Below are 7,172 nucleotides of genomic sequence, written 5' to 3'. Positions count from 1 at the left end.
TTTTCTGTGGTAATTTTTTCTCCAGAAAGCTCCTAACAATTTATACTTGTGACAAGTAATATTTGAGATTAACCTTTTCACTATACCATTATTAATATTAGAAAATGTTATTTGAGATTTTTTGTTTCTTTGATTTCTCAACTGAAATTCTTAGGAAAGGATTCTGGGTTTTTTTGACAGAAAAATTTTTGAAATGTATTTTTAACAAAGAATATACATCAGTTTGATGATTGCCTTTCATGTTATTTCTGATGACTTCTCACATGAAGAATATTTACAGGAATGTCTTGAATTATTCCAGAGACATTTTTGTTGTATGATATAACATTGCACATAATTTTTCCTTCACATTTTTAACTCATTCCCTCCCATTATTTGTTAAGGAACCCCTTTTTGCCCACCGTTTTGCAGTGTTACCTTTATCATACGCTAAGTGAATCCATTTTTGACCTATTTCCTCTATTCCTTTGACCAATGTATACAAATATTTTAAACCAAATTATTATAATTAAGGTAGTGTGGGAGATCAAGATTTGGCCACCCTGAAATCTCTTTACCTTGGTTGTTTTCTCTGAGGACATTTGACCTCCCCCACTACCTGCCTAAAGAATTTGACATGGTAACTCCTTCCTGGAACAGATCTTCTATCTGATGGCTGTAATATAATGTAAAATAGATGTTACAACAGAAAAGGAATCAACAAGCCCATCTTATGTCTCTCTGGCCACATTCTCTAGATGGCCCTGCAAGGAGTTGCCAGAAAAACATTTACATTCATTAGGGAAATCTCCATTTGTAAAGGTGTCTCCCTCTCTGTATTGGGAAAAGAGGGGATGGCCTCATTTCTAGAGACTTATCAATGTGGAAGGTGAGGCCTTATATCTGCATAATAACCTTACTCTTGTTTACTGTGCTTTAGTGGTAATCTCCTGTAACTGACTCCCCCCCACCCCCAACATCCTCCTTTGTCATTGGCTGAACATGGTATTTAAGACGAGAATTTCTGCTATTGTGTTGAGAAACTCAGTGTCCCTGCTTTCTCCCATGTATACATGTTATTAAACTTGGTATTATTTTCTCCTGCTAACCTGTCTAGTTAATTATTTGGCCAGCCATAAGAACCTTAAGGAAAAGGGCAGAGGGAGATTCTCTCTCTTTCCCGACAGTAGATTTAAAATGTGTTTTAATTTCTAGTAGAGAAATTCTATCTTTGTCATTTTTTCCTTTCAAATTTGTCTTAGGAGAATGCAAATCAGATGCTTCTAAGCTATCCAATATTTTAACTCAGAAATTATGAATGTTCAATCTTGAAAGTACATGCACACTTATTAATAAAGATCAATTATGGCTATACATATAATACATATCCCTTGTAAATTATTTTAGAAATATGGAAAATATTTTAGTACTAACAGTATTGTTATAGCCCTGTCCCCAGATCTGACAGGGAGATATATGGCATGGAGGCCATAGAGAGGACTGCTTAGGGAAGAAAGGTTACAGGTGAGTTAAGGTTTTTTTTGCCAGAAAGGCAGAGAGGTGCTGGTAAGCCATAAATGAGGAGAAAAGCATTTAACCTTTACGCATTAAGGCTGTATATTTGTTAACGTTTTTACACAAACACTTATTTTTTCATTATACCATTATGTGTCCATTATGCAACATTATTGTTCAACAAAGATAACTAAATACAGAATCTTATTCTTAACGAGGTTGTCCTTTGCCAGCAACTATCCTCCCAAAGAACTGACATGCCCACACATACTCAACTGTGAGTCATTTCAAACACTGAAAAAAAATTTATATTGATCCAAAGTAAAATAATTATTAAGTTTTTAAAGAATTGGAAGAAATATTGCTATGCTTAATTGCAGTGGAGAAATTCACAGTGGAAAAGTTACTCGAATTTGGCCATAAAGAGGCATCCAATACTTTGGCAAAGTTTTTGCCCCAGATATGGTAAAGGGTAAACTTATTAAGATATGATAAGTTCACAGAAATCATATGAAGTACTGAAACACTATCATATAGATAAATGTTGAAGGCTATATGTGAAAAACTGATAAAAATATAAACATATTAAAATTAATGAGTACTAATGTTAGTAATCAAAAATATGAATTAAGAGACTGCTTTGTGTAGTGTTTCTATTTAAGAGAGTTCAAAAAAGACTGGCACTTTCTACACTGATTGTGTTGTAGGGGAGGAAGACAATTCCTCTGCTCTCTCTAAGTGCTTCTGGCTGGCCTAAGATTTAAATTGACGTGAGACAGAATAATAGGAGAAAATCAAACAAAGCTTTATAACATGTATACACGAGAGAAACCCAGGAAAACTGAGCCACTTACCAGAACAGCTGAGGTTGACACCTTAAACAGCATTTTTAGCTAAAGACAAAGGAGAGTGTTGGGCTTGGTCCTTTGGGACTTCAGGAGGGAAGAATGCAATTTACGTGGGGATGGAAATGCAAAAGGGCCAACTCCAGACAATGTGACCTGAGAGACACATTTTACATTACATCACAGTTATCTCATGGTATTACCACCTTCCCGGAACAGGCCCTTCTTTTTTAAATTCTTTTAGGCAGTTGCTGGGGACTTCGAAGTTTCTTTCAGAGTCATTTGTTCTTAAAAATAATCAAGCCACAGAGACACATTATGGGGAGGCCATCTATGACCCCCACAGTGTCAAGAAGAACAATATGATGCAGTTTTTCTGGAAATCAATTTAACATTATGTTTTAAGGAATCTTAAAAATGTTTGCACACTTTTACTCAGTCCAATTTTAAGAATGTGCTGAAGGCATAATAACAAATGGAAGATTTTCATAGTAATGTCGGCTTTATTGTTGAGAAAAAGGAAAGAAGTTACATATTAAACACAGGCAGCCCTCACTTTACACAGTACCAGCTTAAGTGAAACCTGTACAGACTGGGAACGTGTCCTTGCTTTGCAGGGATCCCAGTTACCACAGTGCAGTGCAGAGTGAGGGCTGCCTGCATTTAATAACCGGTCAGGCACAGGTGTACGGTAGACAGAGCAGAAGCTGCCCGTAAATAACTAGAACCCCGGAAGGGTGTGTTGGCTGTGATCATGAGGGGATTGGGACTATCGAGTGACAGATTTTTACACTAGAATGTTATACAGACATTAAAATGAAGAAGTTCCCAGTTAAGGAAGGGGCAAATCATTTTATATAGGTTTCATGAAAAAAGAAGTGTACAAAAATATACACATTATAATAACCTTGTAAAATACTAAGATTACGGAAAAGTAAAACTGACTTATTCTTTACATCTATGTACCAATTTTACATGATAAACAATTATTGCTTTTATAAGCAAGAAACAAACAAAAAACTGCATGTTTTCAATATCATCCAGATCTCTAGATGTAAAATTAAAGGGTCTTTACTGATTAATGTTAGAATTTAATTATGAAAGTAGGAGAAAGCAGAGGTTCAAAACCCCTTTTATAACAGTATTGAACTGGATGGTCATCTAGATTTTTCTAATTCAAGTTCCTATTACTTTTCCCCTTAAAAATATCGTGTTTCTGAATATTTTGAGTGTCTTCAGTGATAAATAAAGTTATGCTTATGTTTGTTAAGAGTGGGTTATGGGGACAAGTCAACATCAATCTCTATCTACAATGTTTTAATCTGGAAAACAGAATTTTTCTTTCATTCAGAAGTTTTCTTCTCAAGAGACACTTCCTCCAAATAAAGGCTTTTTTCTTCTTCTTCTTTTCAAGCTTAAACATGACCTTCAGGTATCGATCATACTATGACACTGAGAAGAAGTGAAACAAATTAAAGTTGAGTTTCAATAAATTGTATCTGATGGATCAATGTTTTCTGCATTGATTTATATCTACTATATTCACACATACACAGAATAGAATGAACACTTTCAATGCATTTGAGGATGTAGAGAAACTTGGGTGCCATTTGCTGGTGGTGACTTTACACATCAGTACATCCAAAAAGTATGAAATATAAAAACATGCAAGAATAAAACTGTAGAAATCTATCTTAAAACAATAACTCATCAGAAGCACTAACTTGTATTTATGAACATTTTCCTAAAGAGGGAAAAATATAAAAACTGCCTAAATATTTAAAGAAAGTAGTACTTTGTTCTTTTGAAAATTGGTGTTGCTAACTAAAGTGGACAATATGTTGGACAAACATAATTTATTTTATGTTTCATATATATTTCATATTTATTCAATTTACCCCATATACTCAATATCACACTTTGTATTTAACTATGAGGAAATCTTGTCTGTTCTAATTTCTAAATATTATATATTGAATCTTAACACAGCTTATCAGCATTTCCTCTGCTACCAGTCTGGTCTAAGATGAAATCATTTTTTGCCCAATCTACAATAACAATCATCCTCCTTCCACATTTGAAATCATCTGTTTCAATGCAAGCCAATGATCTTTCATAAGTATAATCACATCATGTTACTGATCTGGTGAAATAGTCCAAGATTTTCCAACACACTTGGGCTAAAATCTAAACTTCTTAAGAAACATCACAGAGCCTACAAGGACTGAGGTGATGCCTTCCTATCCACTTCTCCAAACTCTTTGACCACTTACTCTTCAGTACTTCTTCTGCCATATGGATCTTCCAGCTGTTTCTTGAACATGCTGAGCACATTCCCACCTCAGGGCCTTTGCACATGCTATTCCCTCTGCTTAGAAAGTTCTTCCCTCAGACCTTTGAGTGACTCATTCCATCACTTCATTCAGATCTCTCTTCTAATAACACATCTTCTGAAAGGCATTGCCTGGCCACTAATCTAAGTTACTCCATAACAAATAGCTCTTTAATCATGAACCATGATCTATCTTTCCTTATATCATTTATCACTTCAGAAATGATTATTTACATATGTGACTCTATTTATGTGACAGTTCCACTCCTAATGCTGAAATGGCTGGGCAGTGGCATATGTCACTAGAGCCCAATGAGAGCTAGAACCGAGAAGAGAGTCCCTGGTCACCTTCTTCCCCAACACACACTTCCACGGTAGTTTTCCCCGGAAGGTTTCAGCCACTCTAGCACCTTCATTGTGAAGCTGGGAGAGAATGAGAAAGAAACTGAGCTACTTTTCTCTTCCTCCCACCGCTGACATCCTGCTGGTTTCTCCCATTGGCTAAACTGAGCTGGAAACTAGTTACCAAAGGAGCTCTATTGACGTGACGCCTGAGGGTGAAATTCTGGGTGGACAGAACAAGGCAGAGAAGAAAAGGCAACAGATCTGGGTGGGGTAGGGCGACAAAGGGAGAATCACCAGACAACTATCTTATCCATGTTTCTACAATGTTCCCATAGCTATGTATTATTTTTCCTACTGAAAAATAAAGTTCAAGACTCAGATTAGTAAATAAATAACTAGTCCACGTTCAACAAAAGCTAATTCATCTTCCAGTGGTTTTCCAAATGCCAAAACTCTCTCCCTACACCACACACTATTCTATCTTACATGTTGTAAACAGGAGAACTTAATATTTCCCCCGAGTCAAAAAATATTAAGACATTCAGGCATAAATTAAAATTAATAATGAATCCCATTGCTTCCTCATTCTCGGGAAATTTGATTCTCTGGTGATATTGGGGAGTGGGCAAAAATCATGTTCTCAATAAGCTTATGATTTTTAAAAGAATAAAAAAGATAGTGGTTGTTCACAGTCTGAATGACTTTCTGCTGGAAATAATTAAACCATGGGGATTTGGTCCCTTTATAACAATTCCATTATAAACTCTTCAGTTCTTCATATCCATGCTCTCATCAGGGAAACACTCTTCTTTCACAGGTAGGAAGAGGTATTGTAAAACATATTTTAGAAACGGAAATAAATATTTTAATCAACAAAAATAAAATTATGTGCTGAAACATATTCTGATGAATCACTAAATACCCTGAATGAAATTCTACTACTCTCTCAGAGTACAAGTCTTTATGTGTTTACAATGGAGATGAATAGCTTGCCCAAGCCCTACAGCTAGGGTAGAGGATATGGGATTTTCAGCCAGGAAGTCTGGCTTCAGACCCCAGTAACTGTTACACTCTGCTGACTCTCAGGAACTAACCATGCTTACTTTCTCATTTCATGAAGAAAAACAAAGTGGTATTAAATAAACTATTTGGTTCCTTCCGAGTTAACAACGCTACTCTTTATAATTATAAGCATCATATCATGTAATGGTCGGCACCCCCTTCGTGGAGAATTGGCCACGTTTAGGTTATAATCTATATAAATTATTTAAAATTAATTCAAAGTGCACTTCATGAAGATGTCGTCTCTAAATTTCTTTTTCCACTTCAAATTGAACCACAACCACATGCCAAGGAGACATCATCCTTGTTAAAGCTAAAGACCAACCTTCTAGACTCTTTGGGTCACTATGTAGTGGCAGCAAACATCTACACGAGAGAGCCTCAGGGTGAGGGTGAATGTCATGAGTGTAAAGCCGTGGGTGTCCCCAGAGCCACATCTGTCCACATGCAAATACTTCTCTCTGAAGTTTTCTTGCTCAAATCATGTAGGACGTCGTGTTCTGTTTCTTTAAATGAAGGTTATTACCATAAAGTACTCAGTTCAATTATCTGGAATGTTCATTGCTTGCATTACAAGCATTCAAAAATTAATCGAGGTATTTATTATTTTGGCTCTTAATTAATGTTTAAAAATAGAGACTTATTAAATATACCATCATAGCACCAAGGAATATTTGCCTATTATGACAATTACTATGACATTATGAACTTAAAAAAGAAAAATAAAAAATGATTTTGATTCTATTGATTTATGATATTTTTCTTGCATTTTATTACCCTAGTCAATACGTCCAAAGTGCAGAATAGGATAATGCAATGGGAAAGAATGTTGGAGTGGTACATTTATAAAGTACCTTACAAAGTGACCTGTGTCCCTCCTTGGCACTGTAGCTACCAACAAGAGTCCGTACAATATTTACATACCTGGGGATGTGTTATTGAAAGAGAATGTAGATTTTTCCTCAGTGGTTTTCATGGCCACTTTCATCCTGCAAAAATGTTGGGAGACGCACGCCGTGGTATTTTATGTACTGTCTCAGTGTGTAGCTGGTATTGTTGTTATTTCAGTCTGACCATTTACATGTTTTAAAGAA

Source organism: Diceros bicornis, chromosome 31 (assembly GCF_020826845.1).
Source record: "Diceros bicornis minor isolate mBicDic1 chromosome 31, mDicBic1.mat.cur, whole genome shotgun sequence".
Lineage (NCBI taxonomy): Eukaryota > Metazoa > Chordata > Mammalia > Perissodactyla > Rhinocerotidae > Diceros > Diceros bicornis.
Note: the sequence above shows the minus strand (reverse complement) of the source record.